This window comes from Notamacropus eugenii, chromosome 2, assembly GCF_028372415.1.
Source record: "Notamacropus eugenii isolate mMacEug1 chromosome 2, mMacEug1.pri_v2, whole genome shotgun sequence".
In the NCBI taxonomy this organism is placed as follows: domain Eukaryota; kingdom Metazoa; phylum Chordata; class Mammalia; order Diprotodontia; family Macropodidae; genus Notamacropus; species Notamacropus eugenii.
The window spans coordinates 504,244,670-504,270,470 of record NC_092873.1 but is presented as its reverse complement, the minus strand read 5'-3'; the positions used below and the strand labels follow the sequence as shown (position 1 = coordinate 504,270,470).

General features: G+C 41.4%; 1 protein-coding gene across 10 annotated transcripts in view; it reads left to right on the top strand.

Moving 5' to 3' along the window:
* Positions 1-25,801, top strand: part of EVI5 (ecotropic viral integration site 5) — a 237,682-nt gene that overhangs the window by 5,449 nt on the left and 206,432 nt on the right. The window contains exon 1 of one of the 10 annotated variants that reach the window (XM_072649086.1): positions 6,222-6,310. The exons of 8 other annotated variants lie outside the window; for them this stretch is intronic. The gene's annotated coding sequence lies outside the window, so the exon portion shown is untranslated. Of the gene's footprint in view, positions 1-6,221; positions 6,311-25,801 lie in introns of those variants that run through there. One more of the 10 variants, XM_072649084.1, reaches the window with a different exon arrangement.

The window sequence follows — 25,801 nt, the reverse complement described above, 5'->3', positions numbered from 1 at the left end:
GGCAGGTAAACCAATTGGGGAGCTATAGTAATTAGAACAGGCTAAAAGGAATGAGGGCTCAGACTGGGGTGGTGGCTGTGCGAATGGACAGAGGGGAAACGTACAAGAGACAGAATTAACAAGATTTGACAGTTGTTTAGAGAGTGACACCAAGGTTGTGAAACTGAGTATTGGAAGGACAAAGGTTCCCTTGATGGCAATGGAATATTTGGAAGAGGGGCAGGTTTTGGAGAAATGATAAGGAATTTTGTCTAAGACATTTGAGTTTGAGATGTCTATGGAGGCAGACTAGGGGTCAATATATAAAACTGAGAGTTGTCTTTACAGAGATCATAGTACCTAGTTTCTTTTCTGAGCTTTAGTCACACATCATGAACTGCCTATTGGACATTTCGAACTGGATGTCTCATTTGCGTCTCAACTCAACGTGTCCAAAACAGAACTTGTTATGTTTCCCCAAACCCACCTTTCTTCTGAATGTCTGTATTTTTTGTACTGGGTTCTACCATCCTTCCAGTCACCCAGGTTCACAATCTTGATATTATCCTTGACTCCCAGCTGCTCCTGACCCCACATATCCAATTGCTGAATCTTTTCACTTTTGGCTTCACAAGGTTTTTTGGTCTGTCCTCTTCTCTCTATTCACATGACCAACATTCTCACTTAAATTATACCAATCTCTAGCATAGAAAAATTATACTAGTGTAGAATTATACTAATTTCTATTATCTAAGAATCAGTTCTTCCCACCATAAGTCTCTCCCCTCTCCAATCCATTCTCTGTGGAGCTGCCAAAGTGATTATCTTAAAGTGCTGCTCTATTATGTCACTTACCTACTCAAGAAACTCCAGTGGTTACCTACTGCATTTGTAATTGAAGGTAATAATAATAGCTAAGATTTATGCTATACTTACCATGTGCCAGGCTTTTGACAATTATTATCTTATCTGATCCTCACTACAACCCTGGGAGGTAAGTGCTATCATTATCCCCATTTTATGATTGAGGAAACTGAAGCATGCAGAGGTTAAATGACTTGTCTCTGGTTTAAAAGTCCTTTAGCTATGTGACCTTGGGCAAGTCACATTTAGTAAATATTTGTTGATTGATGGAAGTAGAAAGGTCAGAGAAGCCTTCTTTGTTTTACCCTTCCAGCTCCAACATCAATTTATCCTATCCCTTCTGGCACTACAATCATCCCCTTTATCACCTCATTTCTCTCCTCAAAAGAGCCAACACTTCAAACCTTTTTTTTTAAAAAAAATTATTTTTCGTTTTCAGTATTTACTTTTATAAGATTTTGAGTTCTAAATTTTTCCTTCTCCCTTCCCAAGATGCCATGCAATCTGATATATACAATCATATTAAACACATTTCTACATTAGTCATGTTGTGAAAGAAGAATCAGAACAAAAGGGAAAACCATAAGAAAGAAAAAACAAAAACAAAAGAGAGAAAATAGTGTGCTTTGATCTGCATTCAGACTCCATAGTTCTTTCTCTGGATGTGGATAGCATTTTCCATCATGAGTCTTTTGGAATTGCCTTGGACCATCACATTGCTGAGAAGAACTATGTCTATCAGAGTAGGTCATTCTACAGGGTCGCTTTTTCTGAATACAATGTTCTGGTTCTGCTCACTTCACTCAGCATCACTTCATGTAAGTCTTTCCAGGTTTTTCTGAAGTCTGCCTGTTCGTCATTTCTTCTAGCACAATAGTATTACATTATATCCATATACCACAACTTGTTCAGCTGTTCCTCAATAGATGGACATCCCCTCAGTTTCCAGTTCTTTGGAACCACAAAAAGAGCTGCTAGAAATATTTTTTGTACATGTGGGTCCTTTTCTCATTTTTATGATTCCTTTGGAATACAAACCTAGTAATGACTAAGCTATTACAATAATCCAGATGAGAAGGGATGTCCTGAGTAGAGAGACTGAATGAGAGACTTTGTGGTGGTAGAACTGACAAGATTTGGCAATGCATTCAGTATGTGTGGTCGGCGAGGAAGAGGACTTGAGGCCAACACTGAAGTTTTGAACTGGAGAGGCTGGAAGGATGGTGATGTCTTTCAGAGAAATAGGGGAATTTGGAAAAGGTGGAGATTTAGGGGGAAAGAGGATGAGCTTTGTTTTGGATGTTGAGTTTGAGATGTTTTTGAGATATCCATTTGGAAATATCCAACTGGCAATTGATGACGTGAGAATGAAGCTCAGGGGAGTAGCTAAGACTGGGTGTGTATGTGTCATCAGTTATCAGAGATGATAATTAAAACCCATGAGAGCTACTGAGATCGGCAAAAGAGAAGGTATAGAGAGAGAAGTGTAGGGGACCTAGAACAGAGGCTTGTTGCACACTGACAGGGACAGGGTGTGATATAAGAAAACAGGAATGCTTAGGCAGGTAGGACAAGACACAGGAGGGAGTTATGTCACGAAAGGCCAGAGAGGAGAGAATATCCAGGAGGAGAAGGGCGGTCAGCAGTGTTAAGGAAGGTAGGAAGCAGGCCTGTATTGAGCTCTCACTATGTGTACCACACTGTGCTAAGAACTTTACAAATATCTCATTTGATCTTCACAACAACCCTGGGAGGCAGGGTTATTATTATCACATCCAGTTTAATCTTGGGAAAATTAAGGCAGGCAGAAGTTAAGTGACTTGCCCAGGGCCACACAGCCAGTATATGTCAGGCTGAATTGAATTTAGATCCTTCTGACTCTGGCACTCTATTGTGTCACCTGGTTTCCCCTAAAACTAGTAGGTATGGGGCAGTCAGGGGGCACAGTAGATAGATTAGAACCTGAGTTCTAATCCTACCTCAGACATTTACTAGCTCTGTAATCCTAGGCAAGTTATTTAACCTGTGTAGGGATAATACTACTAATAATCTTTCTCACAGGCTTGTGGTAAGGAAAAATGCACTGTGTAAACCTTAAGGCACTGTAAAAACATTATTTATTACTATTAGGAGGATGACCACTGAAAAAAGACCAACCAATTTGGCAATTAAGATATTACTGCTAACTGTGGAGACAGCATTTTCAGTCAAGGCATGAGTTAGGAAGTTTGGGACTAAGCGGAGAAAAAGAATCCTAGTAGCTAGCATTTATCTAGAGAACTTGAAGATTTGCGGAGCACTTGACATATGCTGTCTCCGTTGGCTCTCAGAAATTACTCTGTGAGGTGCTATATTATCCTCATTTTACAGCTGAGGAAACTGATGTGAGAAAGTTGAGTGACTTGTCCCTGTGACACAGCTAGTGGTGAAGGCAGGATTTCTCCTGGCTCCAGATCCAGTCTGCGATCCACTACATCTAGTTGCCTCAGTGGGGGACACCTGGGTATGTCTGAAGGTAGGAGACAGGAAGACACGGAAGATAAGAGAGAGGGATGATTATGATGGCAATCTGCAGAAGAGGAAGCTCTGATACACATATGACAGATGACATGACCTTGGCAAGGTGCTGGGAACCTATTGGAGCCTGGGAGAAAGGAGACTGACCCCAGGGGGTGGGGGTAAGGGGACATGTCAAGGGATTTTAAGATGAGGAGAAGGCAAGAAGATGGAGCTCAGTCAAATGGCCTCTATTTTCTCAGTAAAGTCAAAGGCAAAAGTCATCAGTTGACAGGGAGGGAGGGAAGGGTCAGTGTGGGAAGCTTGAGGACTGAATAAAAGGTTTGAAAAAGCTTTTGTGCAGTCGTGAGATAGAGAATCAGTTAGAGATGAATAAAAGGACTGCCTTGTTGCAGTGAGGGCCCAGTTGAAGTTGGATGACTTGAATTTATAATGTACACAGTCACTGTCCAATCCAGCCCTTTGTCCAGGGTAGTTTTTAGCCCATTTAATTGATCTTTTATTCATTTTAAGACGGTTGGATCTCGGTGAAATAGAGGAGGCTGGCTGTTTTTGTGGCACTGCAGAATGGGCAGGCATAGATGGATCTGCATAGTTGGAAGGAATACCCAAATCAATGATCATTTTTGATTTTATGGTCCCAGTACATCACAGCACAGTACCTAGCATGTTTTTTTTCTTGACTTGTGAGTTCATTGGGGAATGAACCTCCCAGTGATGAAACTCCCTTTACTTATACAGACATGGCTCTTACATGATAGACATTTAATAGCTAGCATTAATATAGTGTTTTCACAAATATTACTTTATCCTTACAACAGTTAGGTGCTATTATTAATTATTAGGTGCTATTTTACAGATAAGAAAACTGAAACAGGTTAAGTGACTTGTCTAGGGTCACCAGGTGGTAAGGGACTGAGATGTAGTTTGAATACAAATCTTCCTGACTCCAGGTCCAATCTCTTTCCACTGTGCCACCTAGCTGTTTCATTTAATACAGGCTTGTGGAATTGAATTGATGAGATCACAGATTCATTAGAGAATTAAATATGAAGAGTATCGGTAGTCTAAGATAATGAAAAGAAAGCTCACTTAGACATAGTATTTGTTTTGAGTTGAAATGATTAAAAGTCTACTCCAGGTGAGTGGATATCCTTTGGGACCTCTAAATGACACCTCAGTCAGACTTCCACTCTGTGGAAGTATATTTGTTAAAGTTGTCGTGGCTCCCATTGCATTCTGCTCTGTAGTTATTTAGAAGTCGATTAAAATCAGTGTTATGAAATGCTATGAATTCACCCAAGCAGCCTAATTCCAAATATTGCAACCGATGAAACTCCAGGGCTTTAATCTTAGCTAGGGGGATATCTTGAGGTCTCTCTGTCTTGCAGCTACTTTATTGAACCAATCATTAGATGAGATTTGGGGGGAAATAATAGAGCGCTTGCTCCCAAGAGCTCCCTTTTTCTGCGTAATCCTGTTCTGAGGACCACCTTCCATAGATTTAAATGAGAAAATAACCAGTTACCACTAGGGATAATTTCTAGGCAAATGAGTTAGGAGTTTTTTGTTCTGATAATTACAAGGAGGCGGATGAAGCACTTCTGAAATGAACAGTGCTCGGAGCCTGTGTGGATCGCTTCCCTTTTTCCACGCGGCCTGTTTTCCTGGGATACGGCTGCATCTAGCGGGTCGCCTTGGTCTCAAACCAAGTCCATTATTAGGCTTTGCAGAATTCCTGCTTTGCTGCCAGAGGACTTGGCCTTCAAATACTGGTGCCAGGGCTTGGGAGGGAAGCCCTGGCAGACTCCCCACGGGGGGAGTGTGCCTTGACTACTGATTGTCAAGGGCTTTTTACCCGGGCATGGGCCATTTACATGATAATGACTGTTTTGGAAAAGTTGCTTCCTTGGTGGGACTGCGGCCTCTGGGAGAGCAGGGGCTGAGGGGGCTGCAGCGCCCCAAGGATGAGTGAGGGGGGGCCCGGGCTCCGGGGGTCCCAGGCCGGGCAGTCAGGAGCGTAACCCTAAAACCACAGTAATCATTCTACCGTCTAATAATAACCATCTAGTATTCTGTTGTAATACACTGTAACGAGGCAGAATGTTACAATGTATAAAACGTGCAGCATGTGTAATATCTGGTCATCCAGCACCCTGACAGTGTAACGATGTGTGATACAATTATACTATATGAATATGGCGTTATAGACTTGGGGTTTTATTAGTAATTTACAATATAATAGGTTATACCACTATATAACATAAAGTAGAATAATTATATACAGTTTACAGTAGAATATACAGTAACTGTACCATTTCACATATATATATTTCCGAGAGCGTTTTCTGGCTCGCCCAGCGCGTTATCAGTATGTGACCGCCACCACTCCGGGCAGGTCTCGGGGATAGGGGGGTAGCCCCAGGTCACAGAAGAGGAAGCCGGGGCGGCCGGCGGGGAAGCGACTCGCCCAGGGTCACGCCGCCCCCTTGGTCCTGCGCCGGCCTGGCCCCGCGCTGGGAGAAGGGGCTTCCCCGCGCCGCCTGGCCCGGCCCGGCCCCGACTGCGGCCCCTGCCCCTGCTCCGGCCCTTCCCGTCCCGGGCCCCGAGCCCACTGCGCGGCGGAGGCGGCCCCTGTGCCTTTAAGGCTCCGCCGCCGCGCCTGCGCGCTGGGCTTCCCTGGCGGTCTGGCCGGCCGGGAGCGGCGGCGGCCGAGGGCGTGGGGGGTGTGTGGCCGGGAGGGGGCTGCCGGGGTCGGAGTCCGCGGCGGCGCAGCAGCGGCGGCCCCAGCGGGGGGCCGGCAGTCGGGGCGCGCGGGGAGCGACCCTCGCCCGGACGGAGGTGGCGGCCTGGGGCGCCGGGCTGAGGCGGCCACGGGGAGGCGGCGGCGGGGGCTGCCGGCCGGACGGGAAGTTGATGCGGACGCCCAAGCCCGCCCCAGCTCTCCAAGGTGAGGAGGGCGGGAGGGAGGCCCGCCGGGGGCCGGGGGCCGGGGCGCGGGTCGGCGTTCAAGGCTCCCGGCGCGGCCCCGGGCCCGAGCCTCGGGCCGAGCGGCCTCAGGTGGTGGGGGGAGGGCGAGAGGTCGGGGCCCCGGGGAGCGCTCGCCCCACCGGAGGTGGTGGGGAGTGCTCCGGAGGCCGGGGCAGGGTCTGGGGGATCCTCGCCCCGCGCCCCCACGGGCTGCGGGGTCTTTAAAAGTCCCCCTCTGCGCCGCGAGCCTGCCTTCTCCGGCCGCCCGCCGGACGCTCCCCCATCGCCTTCGGCCCCAGAAACTTGGTGGTGGCTTTTGTTCGGGCCGGGACGGCTGCGGGCGCTCGGCCGAGGGGCCGCGTCCGGGGGGTCCCTGTGCGTCCCCACGACAGCCCTCGATCTCCCCGGCCGGGAGGGGCTGTGGTCTGAGCCCTCGGAGGCGGGCGGGTGAAGGGACTTGTCCAGGGTCTCGCGGCTGGGGGGAGCCCAGGAGTCCGACCAGTCAGCCAGAACTTGCCGACTGTCCATCGCGCCTGGCCGCCGGCGTGGTCATCACACTTCATCTGGCCCCGTGCACGGGCCAGAGGGTCAGCGGCTGCCCTCCCGGTGTGCAACAGCCATGCTAGACAGTATGCACTTCAGCAAATTGGAGATATCCAGCCTGAGCCTTCCGGGAGAGGGAGAAAAGAAGGGTGTGGAAAGGCTTCTGGAGGGAGGGGGCTGTAGCTGAGGCCGGACCTACCCCAGCAGGTGGAGAGGAGGAGGGAGGACCAGCCAGAGGCAATGTCCGGAGCTGAGGTGCAGTTTGTTAGGTGGAGACGGGTTGACCCGGTGGGATCGGGCTTCACTTAGAAGGCGCTTGGACGGCTGAGTGTGGGATGGCCTGGGGGAGGGGGAGGTGAAGGGGTCAGCCCCCCCAGGGAGGACCTGCCACAGCAGGAGGGAAGGGGCAGTGAGCTGCCCGCCTCTTTCATATTGATGGACTCCTGCTTCAACTAGCCTTCCAAAAGTCTCTGAGTATGACTGTGATCTGGATACTTCTAGAGTTCACTTGTCAGATGGAGCACCAAATGGGGATGCAGGTGTGTCTGGGAGAGTTTGAGGTTGAGTTACTAAGGCCAGGTCTTACCTTGGAGAGAGTAGGGGCAGGTCCCCTTCTTCTGCCGGAAAAGCACAAGGGGGCACCCATCGGGGGTTTTTCTTGGCGGAGATCCCGGAGGGGTTGGCCGTTTCCTTCTCCAGTTCATTTTACAGATGGGGAAACTGAGGCAAACAGGGTGAGGTGACTTTTCCAGGATGACACAGCTGAAAAGTGTCTGAGGCTGGATTTAAATTCAGGTTTTGTCTCTAGTTTTGAGGCTCCATCCACTGTCCTTTGCCACTTCTATTTTAGTCAGATAAAAAGGTGGTTAAAAACAAACATCCTTCTTCCCATTACAACTTCTGCTCGCCCTGTCAATTCACAGAATCAGTCAGTGATTCTAAGATTTTTTTCAGTCCCTCCTTTCACATTTGGAGTCATTCTTAATTCCTCCCTCTTTCTCTTATATTCAGTCACTGAGTTCTGTCCAGTCTTTCATTTTCAGTGTGTCTTAGATAATATTCTGCTGTCGCTGCTTTAGACCATAGGTCACTGTGGGGTCTGTTTGTCCCATATCATACAAATAGCAAAATGGACTTTCATTCTTCCTATTTTTATGCTTTTCCAGAATACCCAGTATAACCTTGCAAACTCTAATTTGGATCCTAGGATCATAGGTTTAGAACTATAGAGGCCATCAAATCTAACCACCTTATTTGACAGATACAGTAATGGAAGTGCACACAGAGAGGGGAGTGATATATATAAAATGCTATTTTAGGAATATTGATCTACGAATATAAGTCTAAAACCAAAGAGGTAAGTGAAGGTATTTCACTGTAAAAGTCCAGAGCTACACAAATTTGCTTTGGGTCTATGAATTTTTATTTCCAAGGAAAAAATAAAAGAAAATTAAAAAGCCAAGTATTGATGTATAAGATACAGTACTGGACTTGGAGTAAGGAAAGCCAAGTTAAAATCTTGATACTTAGTAGCAGTGTGACCCTGGGCAAGTTACTGAACAGTGGGTACCACAGGCACCACAATGATATAGCAGACCCCCTGGTGACCTACAGCATGAGTATGGCATGGTCTCCTATTCTTTTAGCTTCACCAAATAGTCACAAAAGTTAAAAAAGCCAAACTCTCACAACTAATATGTTTAGTCTCTCAATGCAGATTCTCATTTTGGCCACATCCAAAAATGTGCGTCTCATTCTAAATTTTAAGCCCATCCATTCTCTGGCAGGGCATGGGAAGCGGGGCGAAGGTGATAAACATTTATGTCATGCCTACCTGTCTGCCAAGCACTATGCTAAGAGCTTTTAAAATTTTAACCAAATATTAAGGTGGGTTGCATCATTTATGTTCAGGCCTCTGGACCTGATCAAAATTTTAAAGTCAAGAGTTTTTTTCTCTCATGTAGTCATTGTGTAAACTGTTCTCCTAGTTCTTCTCATTTCATGACATCAGTTTGTAGAGGTCATCTCAGTTTCCTCTGAAGCTGGCCATTTTGTCATTTCTTATGACTATTATATTCCATTCCTTTCATATAACACTTTATCCATTCTCTCCTATTGATGTGAATTCACACCCTCAGTTTCCAATTCTTTGCCATCTCGAAAAGAACTGCTATAAATATTTTTTGTGTGTGTACTCTTTCTTTGATCTCTTTGGGGCATAGACCTTGTAATGACAAAACTGGGTCACTAGCTTTTAGGGCATATTTCACTAAGTTGGTTTCCTTTGTAATCCCATATATTTTATTTTATGCATTTGAAAACATTCTGAATGGAATCTCTTGGCTTCATCAAATTGCCAAAGGGGTGTTGTCTGTGATGCGAAAAAGGATAAGAATCTCTGCTTTGCATGTTTTGCCATATTAGTTGTTTGGCATACTAGCTGGGTAATGCTAATGGCACAGCTGGCTGTAATATCTAATAAGTTCAGATCTCACAACCATGTGAAAGTCTAGGTATTATTGCTCAATAGAACTTCATTGTGGGCTATAGCTCGATATCACATTGGTGTCCTGTTCTTTTATCCAGCTTCCCAAAGGAAGGTCTGTATGCATAATACCATGGGAAATACTAGCTTTGCACATTTGATGGAAAAATCTTGCTCATAACTCTACAGTTGAGAAAGCTGATATATTAGATGATAGATTTGGAATTGATAATATATTCATTGACAGAATTAGTACCTCAAAAGATCGAGGAAGATTAGAATGCTGGACAGAGTCTTGAAAAGATGAAATATAATTGAGATACCCCATTCTTAAGAACAAAAAAATAGCAATATGCATATATGAAGTGGGGGAAAATGTGGCATAATAAGCAATTTATGGGAAAAGAACTTTGCTTTTAAGTTCATCACAGAATCATAGCTTTCATTCTGAGCTTATGGGGCTTCCAGATGATGTCTTAATTTCCACTGTCTTTCCCCCAAAACCTCTTTCTTCTTGAAGTCTGCAGTATTTCACGGTTGATCATCTCCTCTTGAATACTTTAGTTTGGTGAGGCTGCTTTCTGTTGCTTATCTTCTAACAATCTGACTCTTCCCTCTCCGTCTCTTTTGCTGATTCTTTATGCCCATTAATGTCCCCTGGGGTTGTTCTGTCCTGGGTCTTCTTTGCTTTTTCTCTCTATGGTATCTGACTTGTGTAATAATAATGATAATTTAAGAGAATGTGGGATCACTTATCATTTCTTTGCAGATGATTCCCAGATCTCTCTATCTAAACTGTCTCTCTCTTGCTCCACTTGCCTTTTGGGCATCTTAGATTAGATGTCCCATAGTTATCTCAAATTCAACATGTCCAAAACAGAACTAATTAGCTTGCCCCCTAAATAGTCATGTATTCCAGACTTCTCTTTTATGATTGAGGGTACTACCTTCCTTATAGTAATCCAGGTTTAAACCTCACTGTCATCCTTAACTTCTCATTCTCACTCAGCTCACGTATCCAATCCATTGACCAAATCTTGTTTCTGCCTTCTCAAAATATCCTAAGTCCCCTTCTCTCAACTAATACCACCCCCATTCTAGTTCAGGCTTTCATCCACTCTTGCCTGGACTGTTTATTTTTTAAAAAATCGGTTTTGTTTTCAGTTCTGCCAAGTTTTATTGCTATTATTATATAAATTGTTCTCCTGGTTCTCATCACTTCACTTTGCATTTCATAACACGTCTTGCCAGGTTTTTCTTCAACGACTCCCTTTATCATTTCTTACAGAAGAATAGTATTGTATCACATGCACAAACCATCACTTGTCCAACCATTCCTCGATGGGTGGGTTTCCCCCCAGTTTCTAATTCATTGCTGGCACAAATAGAGCTGTTATAAGAACTGTTTGTATATATGGGTCCTGTTTCTTTGATTTCTTTGGAGTATAGACCTAGTAGTGGTATCTCTAGGTCAAAGGGTATGTATGCCCAGTTTAATAGCTTTGGGGGAATAGTTCCATATTACTTTTCAGAATGGTTGAACCAGTATACAGCTCCACCAACAGTGCATTAAAAAACCTGTTTTTTTATACCCCCTCCAAAATTTGTCGTTTCCTTTTTTTTGGGCATCTTAGCCAGTTTCATGTTTATGAGGTAGTGCCTCAGAATTGTTTTCATTTTCATTTCTCTAATTATAGTGATTAGAACATTTTTTCATATGACTATTGATAGCTTGGATTTCTTCCTTTGAAAACTGCCCTTTTATGTCTTTTGACTATTTATGAATTGGGGAGTGGCTCTTATTCATATAAATGTGATCTGATTCCCTAGATCTTAGAAATTAGACTTTTATCAGAGAAACCTGCTGCAAAGATTACCACCCTCCCCCAATTTCTTGCTTCTCTGATAATTTTAACTGTTTTGGTTTTGTTTGTACAAAAACTTTTTAGTTTTATGTCGTAAAAATTTACTTTTTTTCTCACATCAACTTCTCTGATAGGTAATTTCTTCCATGTTTATCAGTTTGCTTATGATGCCTCTCTTTATGTCTGTATCATGTACTCCTTTTGAATTTCTCGTAGCATATGATGTGAGATGTTGATCTTTGCCTTGTTTCTGGCAGACTGCTTTCCATTTTCCCAGCCATTTTTGTTGAGTGCTGTGTTCTTGCCCCAATAGCTGGGATCTCTGGATTTATCAAACACTAGGCTGTTGTGTTTAATTGCTTCGCATGTACTATTTTTGTTCCATTAATTAGCCTCTCTATTTCTTATCCAGTACCAAACTGTTCTACAGCTTTATAGTGTAGTTTGAATTGTTACTCCTAGTCTCTTTTCCTTCTCATTTTTTAAACTGATTCCATATTCTGGAACTTTTGTTTCTCCAGATGAAATTTGTTATTATTTTTCCTAACTCTATAAATTAATTCTTTGGTAATTGGAGTGGTATTGCACTAAATAAATAATTTTTATTATGTTGGCCTGTTGTCATTCAGTCTTGCTTCAGTTGTGTCTGACCCTTTGTGACCCCATTTGGGGTTTTCTTGGCAAAGTTGCTGGATTGGTTTACCATTTCCTTCTTCAGCTCATTTAACAAATGATGAAACTGAGGCATGGGGTTAAGTGACTTGACCAAGGTCACGCAGCTTGTAAGTGTCTGAGGCCAGATTTGAACTCAGGAAGAGGAGTGTTCCTGACTTTGGGCTTGGCACTCTATTCACCGTGGCACCTAGTTGCCATGGGCAATTCATACTTCTCCAGTTATTTTGATCTATTTTTACTTGTATGAAGAATGATTTGTAATTTTTGTTCATAGAGTTCCTGCGTACATGTCTTGGCAAGTAGACTCCCAAGTATTTTTTATCTCTTCCTGCTAGATTTTGCTGGTAATACACAGAAATGCTCATAATTTGTGTGGGTTTATTTTATATCCTGTATAGGAAAGAGGTGCAGTGAATAGTGTAGCTGATCTGAAGTCAGGAAGACTCATCTTCAGGAATTCAAATCCAGCCTCTGACATTTACCAACTGTGTAACCTTGGGCAAATCATTGAACTCTGTCTTAATTTCTTTAATCTGTAAAATGAGCTGGAGTAGGAAATGACAAACCACTCAAGTATCTTTGCCAAGAAAATCCCAAAATGGGGTCATGAAGAGTTGGATACGATTGAACAACATTTTATATCCTATAACCTTGCTGAAGTTTTATATTCTTTCAGTTAGTTTTTTAGTTAACTCTCTAGAGTTCTCTCATATCATCGGCACAAAAGGATAGTTTATAGTCCTCATTGACTCTACCTGTTCCTTCAGTTTCTTTTTTCTTGTCTTATTGCTTTAGCTGGCATTTTAGTGGAATATTGAATATTATGACAATGGACATCCTCACTTCATCTATGATCTCATTAGAAAAGCTTCTAGCTTATCTCCATTATAGACTATATTGGCTTTGGGTTTTAGATAGATGCTACTTATGTTACGGAAAGCTTGCAGTTTATTTCTCTGCTTTCTAAAGTGTTTTTAACAGGAATGGATGTATTTTGTCAATAATTCCCCACATCTATTAAAATAATGATATGTTTTTGTTATTAAATGGTCAGTTATGCTTATAGTTTTACTGATATTGAACCAGCCCGATGTTTCTGATATAAATCCAGCTTGGTTATAGTGGGTGATTTTTGTGATGTGTTGCTAATATTTTACTTAAAATTTTTGATTCAGTATTCATTAGGAGAATTAGTCTTTAGTTTTGTTTTTATTTTTAAAATTTTTATTCTCCCTGGGTTAGGTATCAAGACTATATTTGTATTATAAAAAGGAATTTGGTAGGGCTCTTTCTTTACCTATTTTTTAAAAAACATTTTCCATAGTATTAGAATTACTTGTTCTTTAAATGTTTGGTTGAAATCACTTGTAAATCCATCAGGTCCTGGGTTTTATTTTCCTTTGAGAGTTCATTTGTGGCTTGTTTAATTTCTTTTCCCAAGATGGAGCATTCTTTCTCCTGTTCTGTTAATCTGGGCACTTTATATTTTTGTAAATATTCATCCATTTCACATAGATAGTTATTTGGGTGCATAATTAGGTAACATAGCTTTTAATAATTACTTTTATTTTTTTCTTCATTGGTTATGATTTTACCTGTTTTATTCTTTATTTTGGTTACTTAAGTTTTTTTCATTCTTTTAATCAAATTACCTACCAGCTTACCTATTTTATTGTTCTTTTAAATAGTTCCTAGTTTTATTTTTTAATTCAGGTTTGTTTTTTTTTTTTAACTTTCACAATCATGTTACAATCTCCTTTGAGTTTCAGGATTTCTATTTTGGTGTTTAATTGGGGGTTTTTAATTTGTTGGTTTTCTAGTCTTTATTGGTGGGATGCTATGTTTGTTGATCTGCTCTTTCTCTCTTTTACTGATGAAACAGTTTAAAAATAGGCATTTTTCCCTAAGTGTTGTTTTTACCTGGCTATTTCAGTAGCCTCCACTTTCCCTACTTCAGTTCACCCCCACCTCAGCCACCAAAGATCCTTGGCTAAGTATAACTTGACCTCCCAACACACAGCCTGACCGCTGCTGTCCTACCTCACTCGCCTGTACCCGCACTGCTTTCCAGCTTCACTGGCTTTCTTGTAGTTCCTCAAACACAGCACTCCCTCTGCATTGGCCAGCTGTCATTCCTAGTCTGGTCTTTAGTTTGGCTTCTTCAAGACTCAGCCCAGCCCTACCTTCTGCAGGAGCCTGTTCTGGACCTCTCCCAGCTGCTGGTGCCTTCCTTGCTTAGTTCCCATGTAGTCTAGTCTTTATATATCATCTTATTTACATGTTGTCTCTGTTACAGTAAGCTCTCTGAGGATAGGGGCCTTTGCTTTCTTATGTATCCCTGAGTCTTAGCATAGTGCCAGCGCATAGGTGCTTGACTGACTGACTAACAAACTACCAAAATGGGTTAGATCTGGGCTGAGGAAGGGCTAGTTAGTTCTTAGGATGTAGTAAAAAAAAATACATATATATTTTTTGTTAGAGTCAGGTTATCTGAGTATCAGCATTTACTAGCAATACGATCATGAACAAATCATAACCTTTGGGTCTCAGTTTCCTCACCTGTAATTAGACATAAAAATACTTGCATGATGTCCCTTATAGGGTTGTTGTTTTTTTTTTTTGTGAGAAAACACTTTGTAAAACCTTAATGCACCGTATAAATGTGAATACAATAATATTCTTCTTGGGACTACGATTTGGAATTATATATGGGCAGTGCAACAGGGTCTTTCACCCAGTGCCAGCAAAGGGTCCCCTGTGAGGGGGAGGATAGATAGGATCAATGATTAAAAGGTGTAGGGAGGGAAGTGGATTTTGTCTTTTTCTGTATTATTTGTTAATAATTACATAAAAATGGAATGGGCTGCTTCATGAGATGATGTCATCTTTGCTTCGGGAGGTGCCCTGCACTGAGGTGTTATGGAAGGGAATCATGTGTGTTGTGGGGAGTTGATCTTTGCCTTTATGTTTCCTCCACATTCTCAGCTTCTGTAATTCTAGGTTGATAAGCGTCTTTTACGTTCAGGTTTAAATCCAGGTCAGTGCAGTGGCAAATAGTCCATGTTTATTTGCAGGTTGTCTTTCTGGTATGTTTTTAGAATCTTAATGCAACTGGTTCTGTGACTTTTGGTTATGTTCTTATTTTCTTTAATTGGGCCATTTTCTGAGAATTTCTAACTCATGTTTTGACACCATTTTTTACATTGCTTGTAGTTTTCATAAAATGACTTAATAGATTTAAAAAAAATTTTGTCTCTGTCCCAATAACATGCATGGTGCCTTCCACAAGAAATACTTGTTGGGTGGAATAGGATTGGAGGGATATAACAATTCTGTATCCATTATGCAATCTTGCCTTTTTTTCTGCTGATTAAGAGCCAAATGTGTCTTGGGACAGATTTCCTTGTTCTCTGGGTCAGCACTAACTATTGGGGAAACCCCCTATATTCCGGGGTAGCTGAATCCAGCATCTTTTAGCTTTTGCCCATAGGGTTATTAGAACTTTGTTGATGGAGCAAGACAGGAATTATATGAGAAGGTTTTTTTGTTTTTTTAATGGAATGGAGAAGATGAGAAAAGAGTGACCTTGGATAATTTAGAAATTGGAATCGCTTGGAGATTAGAAAGATTTGTCTGACAGAAGAAGTAAAAGATGTTTATATGAAAATGGGGAGAGTTAACATGTGTGTTCAGGCATGAGGGTAAAACTGTTTTTAAAAATCCTTTTAATATATGCCCATACAGTCAGTGAGTTTGTTTAATGATTTTTGAGAAAAAAAGGAAAACTTTATTAATGACTTCTTTAAAAGGTTAGTAACAGTCAGTTATCTTGAATTTGGTCTTATGGGTTGTTTATAAGTACTCTCAGATTCAACTCAAAAGCAAGTTCAGAAGATGGAGTCATTAGATTATTTTGAATGAAGTAGGTCTATTGACTTGTGAATAGTCAAACTCATAACAGAACTCTTTTAATTTGCTTTTAGATTTGCTGAATAATTGTTTAAGAATCAGAAAATGAGTTTTCAGGATTGTTTATTCCATAAATGAATAAGTATATTTAGAGGCAGCACCGTGCTTTTGTTCGGGGTTTGGATGTAGTGAGACCAGGTTTCAAATTCTGCCTCTGACCTTTACTGTGTGACTAAGCAAGTGTATTGGACTTCAGCGCCTCAAGGGATTCCCTGGGACTTGTTAAACTGTACATAGCTCACATGTCAGCAGCCCTGCCCAGGGAGAGAGGGCCAATGGCCCTGTGCCCCGCCTCCTACTCTGTGATACTCCTATCTGTGCCCACCCAGTGAAATGAACCACCACACACACCTCTCCCCCGAATACGTGGCCATCCCTTTTACTTATGTATTTCTTTGACATTCCTGACACCAGTTTCTTCTGGGTTACTCTTTCTTTGAAATGTGTTGCATCCTGTTCACATAAAACTGAAGCCTCTTTGTTGCTATTTGGAAGATCCTCAGTTGTAATTTTTCTCTTTTTAAAATTAATTTATTTTTAATTTTATAAGATTTTGAGTTCTGAATTCCTTCCGTCCCACTCCACCCACTCCAAGAGGCTATCTGATGCAGGTTATACATGTATGATCATATTAAACATATTTCCACATTAGTTATGTTGTGAAAGAAGAATTGGAACAAAGGAAAAAGCCATGAGAAAGAAAAAACAAAAAACAACAAAAGGAAGAGAAAATAGTCTGCTTCACTCTGATTCAGACTCCACAGTTCTTTCTCTGGATGTGGAAAACATTTCCCATCATGAGTCTTTTGGAATTGTCTTAGATCATTGCATTGCTAAGAAGAGCTAAGTCTGACAAAGCTGGTCATCGAAGAATGTTGCTTTTACTATGTAGTGTTCTCCTGGTTCTGTTCACTTCGCTCAGCATCAGTTCAGGCAGATCTTTTCAGGTTTTCCTAAAGTTTGCCTGCTCACCATTTCTTATAGAACAATCGTATTCTATTACTTTCATATGCTACAGCTTGTTCAACCATTCCCCGGGTGATGAGCATCCCCTCAGTTTCCAATTCTTTGCCACCACAAAAAGAGCTGCGATAAATATCAGTTTAAATTTATCTAAGACTCTGGAATTCTGTGTTGCAGCCATGTGGCATCTTAAGAGTAAGGACAGGGATTGGACCTGTAATCTCAGTAAATGAGGAAATCCCTCTTCAGATTCAGGCCTCCCATCTTCTCTGTCCAGAGCCCCACGGCCAGAATTTAAACTTGAGTCTTTGCAGCTTTGAGGATGGCCCTGGACCCTAGAGGAGGGTTAGTGCTTAAGAGAGAGATCCATGGTTAAAGGAGGAAACTTGGATTTGTTGACAGAACTTTGTAATTTCTCCAAGATTGCCCACATTGTTCTCTCTGCAGTATCTTTCAGCTCTAGATCTATGTGATAAGTTATTCAAGCCTTCTAAGTTATTGAGTTTGGAGGTTAAGGTGATAAAATCACTTTCTTCTCTATCTATCTTGAGTAGTGTGTAGGAAGGCCAACCGCTGTAAAAGCAGTGTAGTTTGCTTCCAGAAAAACCTTCGTTATGATGCCCTTGAATACCACTTTTTTGTCCCTGTGGTGAGCTCATTTACCCTTTCTGACTCTTAGTAATATTTTGGCACTTAGAAAAGGGAGAATTGAAAGTATAATTGTGGGAGGGAAGAGGAGTAGAAACCAGAGGAGGAAATTATGTAAGCATGGAGAGAGCTCTAGTGTAAAGCCCTCAGTCAGCTTCATTTACTTATTGCTTTGGTATTGGTGTGTGGATTGAATAGTAAAGACCAGTCATTGAAGTGTTCCACTCTGCTGGTCTTGTGGGCTCTAATAGACTTTGTATTATTAGGTATACGTAGAGCTCATGTAACAAACACTGAGTAACAGACATTGAAAAGCAAAATACTTTGACTAAAGCGTAACTGTCTGACTCATGGAAGATTGTGTGAGTAGAAGAGCTCTGAAGAGCTCTTGCCAGACAAACCAAGATGAGGTACGTGGAAACTTGAAGGGACAGCCTTTTCTGCTCACCTATCCAGGTATTGTTATTTGCGTACTTTGAGTTTTTAAAAGTAAGGCTAAGATATTCTAGATTATGAAGGCTATCCCTAGCATATACTTCTCTTCAGGGTTGTCAAATCTTTTTGGACACTTTGATCCATAATCCTTTCATTTTTTTGGTACCACTAGAAATATTACCTTGTCCTTGACTTGCCTAAGATTACTGCTTTGATGTATAATTTTAAGCATATTCATGTGATTTTTATGTCTGGTAGATGAGAAATCAAGACTTTTGAGGAGAAAAAAAATCCTGTTTATTTTAGTGACTTCTTGGAGTGATTTATAAAAATTATCTTTAAGAAAAGTCATTTACTTCATTAAAATTTTTTTGGGTGCTAGATATGTACAAAGGGTTGCCCTTAAATTTTTTTTTCTTTATATCGTCATTAAGTATTTATTTTGGATTGATGTTTTCATCAATGTGAATAGTCCATGAAGATTGCTATCCTTTCTAACCTTTTATAATAGGGGTTTTTAACCTGAGGATCTTCAAACTTATTTTTTTTAAAAGAATTTGATAATTGCATTTCTATATAGTTGCTTTTCTTTGTAATCCTATGTATTTTATTTTATGCATTTAAAAATATTATTCTGAAAAAGTCTAGAGGCTTTCCTATACTGTTCTCAAAAGTTTCCAGGATGTCTTCTGTAATTGTTGACTCTGTCTTCTCACAGATCTAAACACAGAATCTATCCAAGCCACTGGGAGCTTTCCTCATAGTTTATTTTGTGAATATTAATATGCCTCTTGGATTGTCCATTTGCTCTCTCTCAGTCTCAATATAGGATTGACTCACTCTTATTCTGATCATACAAGTCTTGTACCACAGAGGTGTCAGGTAAAACTTCCAAGTGGACCCAAACCAGATTATATTGTAATTGGGAAAGTTTAACAAAATAAATAAAAGTACAGTACAACATAGATAATGTTAATTTGTGGTTTTCTACATATTCTGTTCGCAGGGATCAGTTTCTACTTGAGTTTGACACCACTGTTCTAGTAAAAAGCTCATTTATTCATTTTCAGTATTGATTTTACTCTGTATCTTCTTAATGTTTATTTTTTAGCCCTTCAGTGCCTTTCCACAGGAGTGCCCAGACCCCTGATAGGCTGCCTGACTACTGACACTTTAGTGGAGAAGGGTCACTGACTGTTTCTTTGGGTGAAAGGAGACTGTTAGACCTTACTCTCTGGGCTGCCACTGTGTCCCAACATCTTCCAGGCGCAGTAGATTGGGAACTGGACCTGCATTTGGGAAAACCAAGTTCAGATGTGGTCTCATTACTAGCTCTGTGACCCTGAACAAGTCTCTCATCTGCTTTCTTGCCTCAGTTTTCTCAACTGTAAAATGGTCATAATTATAGTACCTACATAGGGTTGTTGTGATGATCAAATGAGATAGAAGATCTTGTAAAACTCTTAGCAGTTTCCTATACTTCATGGGTGCTTAATAAATGCTTCTTTCCTTCCCAGTACCATCTGACCTGCCTCTATGCCCTCCAACCTGAGCTTCTGTCATTTGACTTATTGATGAAATAAATGGATGTCTGAACCTTGTCCTCTCTTTCAGACTCTGTACCCTTAAGACTTCCAAGACTTTTCATCCATCTGGAAGCTGAATCATCTTTTATGGCTTGTCTCCCCCAATTATACTGTCAGCTTTCTGAGAAATGGTTTGAATTTTTTCTGCTTGTATCTCTTGGCACATGGCAAGCCCTTAATAATGCTTTATCATTCATCTTTCATTCATTCATGAATCCATGCTTTCATTTGTTTAGGTACTTTCTCCATAGACTGAAACATACCTCATTGTATGACTATTATGACTCTTATTGTGATTTCAGAAAAGTTTGCCGGGTATTCACCTTTCTAGAGGGCAAGGTACCTGATCCTCAGAATACAATCACCGAGGCTGTTGCCTTGCCCATAATTTTGTCAGCTTGATAAATCCGTCACTTCCCTGTCCCTAAGTACCCTGCTGCCTCTAGGAAGGAAAGGGGGCAAGAGTTCCTTTGACCTGATGTTTACTTTTTCTCAGAGTTCCTAATCACTCATTTGCTCAACCTACTCACTTCCATGAGCTACTCCTCCACCTCACCTCAGCCACACACAAAGATGGTCGTTCTCGTGATCTTGCCATCACCCACAAATGGGACCACCTCAGTGTTCGAGAAGTCTGAAATCCCTTATCCTGTTCAGCAGGATATTAGCTTTTGATCTTTCCCTCTGCTTTCCTTTACAAAACCCTGCTCTTTATCCTCACCATGATCTCCAACCCCTGAGCCCTCAACTCCCTCCCAGGCAATCTTCCCTGCACTAGCCACTCTCTCCCCTTCTTCCCATCTTGAGCCTTAGTTGCAGAATCCAGTGGCCTTTTCTCAGTCCTCATTCTTTTCCTCGTCTCTTCAACATTGTTGATCTCTCTCTTCTCCTTGATAGGTTTTTAGTGCACCACTCTCTCCTGTTTTCCCTCCTGCCCATCTGACTGCGCCTTCTCTGTCTCCCTTGCTGGATCTTTCTCCATATCATGCCCTCTAACTGTAGGTGTCCCTCAGAGTTCTGTCCTGGACCCTTTTCTCTTCTTTCTCTGTTACTTCGCTTGGTAATCTCAATCAACTCCCTTGGATTTAGTTAACATCTTTATGCTGGTGAATCTCAAATCTACCTTTTCTGCCCTAGTCTCTCTGCTGAACACCAGTCTCACATCTTCAATTGTCTTTCAGACATCTCAAACTGGATGTCTGGTAGATATCTTTCTTTTTAAAAAACAAAACAAAACAAAACTATTTTTTCCCCATTTACATGTGAAAACAATTTTTAACATTTTAAAAATTTTGAGTTCCAGTTTCTTTTTCTCCCTTCCTTTCCTCCCCCCTCCCTGAGATGGTAAGCAGTCTGATATAGGTTATAAATGTGCAGCCAAGTAAGAAAAAAGAATAAAGACAGTGAAAAATAGAATGCTTCAGTCTGCATGCAGTCACAATCAAGTCTTTCTCCGGAGGTGGTTACCATTTTTCATTATGAGTCCTTTGAGATTATCTTGAATCATTGCATTGCTGAGAACAGCTACGTCATTCCAAGCTGACCATCGAATATGCTGCTTGTTACCTGTGCAGCGTTCTCCTGGTTTGGCTCACTTCCCTTGGCATCAGTTCGTTTAAGTCTTTTCCAGTTTTTTCTGAAATCATTCTACTCATTCATCATTTCTTACAGCACAATCGTGTTCCATTACACCTATATACTACCACCTGTTCAGCTATTCCCCAGCTGATGGGCATCTCCTCAATTTCTACTTCTTTGCCATCATAAAAAAAGCTGCTATAAGTAACCTGGTACAAATAGGTGCTTTTCCTTTTTTTTTTTTTTTTTTAATCTCTTTGGGATACAAACCTAGTAGTGGTATTGCTGGATCAAAGGTTATACAGTTTTATAGCCCTTTGGGCATAGTTCCAAATTGCTCTCTAGAATGGTTGGATCAGTTCACAACTCTACCAACAATGCATTAGTGTCCCAGTTTTTCCACATTCCTTCTTCGGTAGAATCTTAAACTCATTATGTCTAAAAAAAGAATTTCTTATCTTTTCCCCAACTTTTCCAGGCTCCTACTTTCTGTTACTGTAGAGAGCAAAACTATCCCACCAATCCCTCATGTTTGCAACTTTTAAGAGCCCTCCTGGGTTCCTCACTATTCTCTCCCCTCAATATTCAAGCTATTATCAAGGCTGTCAATTATACCTTTGCAACATTTCCTGAATACACCTCCTTCTCTCTTCTGACACTGCCACTACTCTGATGCAGGACCTCATCACCTCATGCCTGGATTATTGCATAGTCTGCCTGCCTAAAGTCTCTCCCCACTCCAGTCCATCCTCCATTCAGTCACCAGTTATTTTTCTAAAATGTCAACCATATCACCCTTCTCACTGTACTATATCCAACACTCTCTGTTGGCATTCAAGGCCCTTTATAACCTCGCCTCCTCTCTTTCCAGTCTTCTTACTCCTTACTGCCCACATGTCCTCTTCCCATCAGTGACACTGGCCTTTGGACTGTTCCAGAAGCAAGATCCTCTGTCTCTCAGCTCCAGACATTTTTCTCAGGCTGTCCTACATGCTTGGAATGCTCTCTCTTTTTTGCTCCAACTATTGACCTTCCCAACTTCTTTTAGGTTCCATCTAAAATCCCCAACCATTCTTAATTCTCGTGCCTTCCCTCTTTTATTTCCTGTTTATAACTTGCTTTATATATATTTGCCTTCATGTTGTCTCCGCCGTTAGATTTTAAGCCCTCAGGGAAAGCAGGAACTGTCTTGTGCCTCTTTTTGTAGCATTAGAGCTTAGCACAGTGCCTGGCACAGTATTAATTGATTGGTCTAGGACAAAATACAAAATATTCAGTTTGTCATTGAAACCCTTCAGAACCTGGTTCCCAGTTACCTTCCTAGTCTATAAATAAGCTTTAGAATTAAAAAAAAAGGAAAAAGAAATACTCACAAGAAATGGCAGTAGCTTGGAGAAAGCAGTAGAAAATACGAAGGGATGGATTCAGTGGGAGAAAAATCTGGAAAGGAACATTTGGCAAATATGACAGAGTGTGTAGCAGAACAAGAATCAAACAACAGTGTAGAGAAAGACTTCAGAGTGTTGGAAGAAAAGATGGCAGAAGCTCAAAGACCTCCGGTTCTTTGGGTCATCAGATTTCCCTGAAAAATGAGAAGGAAGAAAAACTCTAAACCTCATTTTTAGGAGGAATTCTTTCATTTCCCTCGTGCATCATCTGTTTCAGTATCACAGAGACACCTGCTCCTTATCAGGTGTTCCTCTCCTTTTCCCATGTTGTTGTTCAGTCACGTTCTGGAGTCATGTTCTCTTTGTGACCCTATTTGAGGTTTTCTTGGTAGAGATGGTGGAGTGATTTGTCATTTCCTTCTCTGGTGGATTCAGGCAAACAGAGGTCAAGTGACTTGCTCTGGGTTACACAGCTAGCCAGTATGTGAGGGCAGCTTTTAACACAGTTCTTCCTGGCTCCAGCCACCTCGCTGCTTCCTTGCTTTTTCCATGTCTTTACACAATATACTGTCCATTTCCTCCCTAAATGCTCCTCTCTGAGTACACCCCCTAGAGTAGACTTTTTACAGCTCCCTTTCTTGTTTTCTGTCTCTTTTAAAATGATTTTGTATTTGCTTTTATGTTGTATTGTATAGATGCCATATCCCTCTGGTAGATTGTAAGCTTCTTGAAAGTGACATTTTTGTCTTTGCGTTCCCAGTGCCTGCCTATGCTGGCATCCAGTAAGTGTTGGACGGGCCTTGTCAGCTAAGTTCAACAGAGCTTATTCTGTACTGGCCCAGTATTTGAAAATCCATTGTTATCTCCATGGCAAAGAAGAGGAATATTTGTAAATAAAAACAGCTCTTCTGGAATGATTGAGAGGAGATATCATGTGAGGAAACTCACAAGTGGGGAAGAAGATCTTTGGAATTTTGTGCTTTTGCTTCTCAAGCTGGTCTTTGTGTCCAGATTGTGAGAGACAGGAGGGCCCGAGATGGAAGTCAGAAGATTTGGACCCAGATTCTTGCTTTCCTATTCACTGCCTGTGTGACTTTGGAGGAGTTATTTCAACTTTCCTTGTCTGTAAGATGGGTGTGTGTGTGTGCGTGTGCATCCGTGTATGTGTGTTGATATGAGCACCATAGGCCCTCCTAAATCCTATAATCCTTTGAATCCATTTGTGTTCATTTTAGGGATTTTTTGTTTAAAAACAATATCCAAAAAAATGTCCTTGAGAAAATTGGAGATCATTTAGTTAAATCTCCTACTTAAACAGTGAGGCATCTGAGGCCCAGGAAATGTCACATGCTTAATGAGTGGAGCATAGGGGCATCATCCTATCCCTCGCTGTTTCTCATGGGCACCCTATTTGCTTTTGTGCGTTCTTTAATTCCGAGTAGAAAATATGGTTCAATTTTTCATGTATTTTCAAGGTCACTTTTCCCACTCTGCTCTCTTGACTTCAAAGTAGGATTTTTATTACCTTGCCATATGTAATAATGCTTATATGTAATTATGTTCATTTTTAAATTACCCAAAAAATTCTTACTGTTATTCTTATTTTTGGAACAGAAACTTAGATGTCTGTCTCATCAGACTCTTTGAAGCAGTGGTGATGGGTTTTTTAGAACAGCTGTTATGGAGTAACACTCTTTCAGATTTCCTGATGCGGTTTGGTAATAGTATATCTTAAGTGCTTTTTCTGTAGTGGTGTGTTGGTTTTATTTGTGTATTTTCAGTCCAGATTGGGGCAGAGGGACTAGTAGAATGTGCCTTTGTGATTTTTGTTACTATCTGGAAGGAATTTTATTTTTCTCTTTTGGGTAGTAATGAAAATAAAATTGCAAAATTCTACCTGTCTGGACTGTGTCTCTGATATTGCAGTCACCTCCTAATTACTCTTCCTACCTCAGGTCTCTCCCCTTTTCAATCTATCCTCCACACATGTAACTCCTAAAGCACAAGGCCGCCCCTTGCTCAGACTATTTCAGTGGCTTCTCTTGTCTGTAAGAGCAAATACAAATTCCTTTGACATTTAAAGACCTTTGCAGCCTTGTCCCAACTTACCTTTTCGGGCATATTCCACTCCTTTATGTTCTGAAGAGAAAGAAGAGAAAAAAAATATAAAAAACTGATGTACACATCAAAAAAATCTGACAGTCTGTGCAGTGTTCCCTCCCTGTGGAGCCTCCGCTGCTCCCGTCTCCTCTTTGGGACCACCCTTGTTCTTTGGGATTTTTCAGCATTAGCTTTTCGTTGCAGAGGGGTAGTTCTTTCCAGTTGTGTTGCTTTAGTCCTTGCGTGTGTTGTTTCTCTGACTGCTTACTTCAGTTTGCATCAGTTCATGTCAGTCTTTTTATGCTTCTGTTACTGTTACGTTCATTGTTTGTACAGCACGGTTATAGTTCCCTGCATTCATCCGCCACAGTTGATGCAGCTGTTCTCCATCCAATGACCATCTACTTTTTTTTTATTTCTTTGCTCCTACAGAAAGTGCTGCTTGTGTTTCTCGCTTATCTCCTTATACATGCCAAGCAGTGGAATCTGAAACAAAGGGTGTAGACATTTTAATCACTTTATTCAAAGAATTCCAAATTGCTCTGTAGAATGGTGGCTCCAATTTCAGCCCCAACAGCAGTGTGTTAATGTGCTTCTGTTTGTGTAATCTCTTCAACATTGATTCTTCACTGCTTTTGACATCTGTACCGATTTACTGGGTGTGAGCTGTTTTGATTTGGAATTGTTTCTTGGTCCATGTGCGAGGGCCGAGATAGGAAGAGGAGGAGATAGAATACAGGTAGAACACTTAACCCATAGTAGTGTTAGGTGAAGTATGATTAAAAAGTTTAATGGGACTGCCGGGGTTGGTTACAAAGCAATCTGCAAGTGAGGGAGAGGCTTAATCATGCTTGTGTGATCTCATTAGTGTGACTACTTGTAATGGTAAGGGAATTTGAAGATCTTCCCTGCCCCTTAATAGGCTCATGTGACCTGCTTTGAGCTTTGGCCCAACCCACAGCTCGAGTCACCTGGAGCTGATGGTGGAAGGATCTTGCTGAATGTGTAGAACAGGAAGGGCAGAGCTAAGAGAGAGTGAGGTGGGGCAGAGAAAGAGAGAGAGCTGAGGCAGAGCAGAGCAGCTAGTGTGAGTGAGAGATTTTGCTTAAGGGAACTTGTTTGTGGGGAGGCCTGATGGAGGGAAGGCTTGGAGATGTTTCCCTTGTCATCCATTTAATGGCCCCTGTTTTGACTTCAGTTTTGGCTATTTTGATATTTCACCATATTTCACACTTG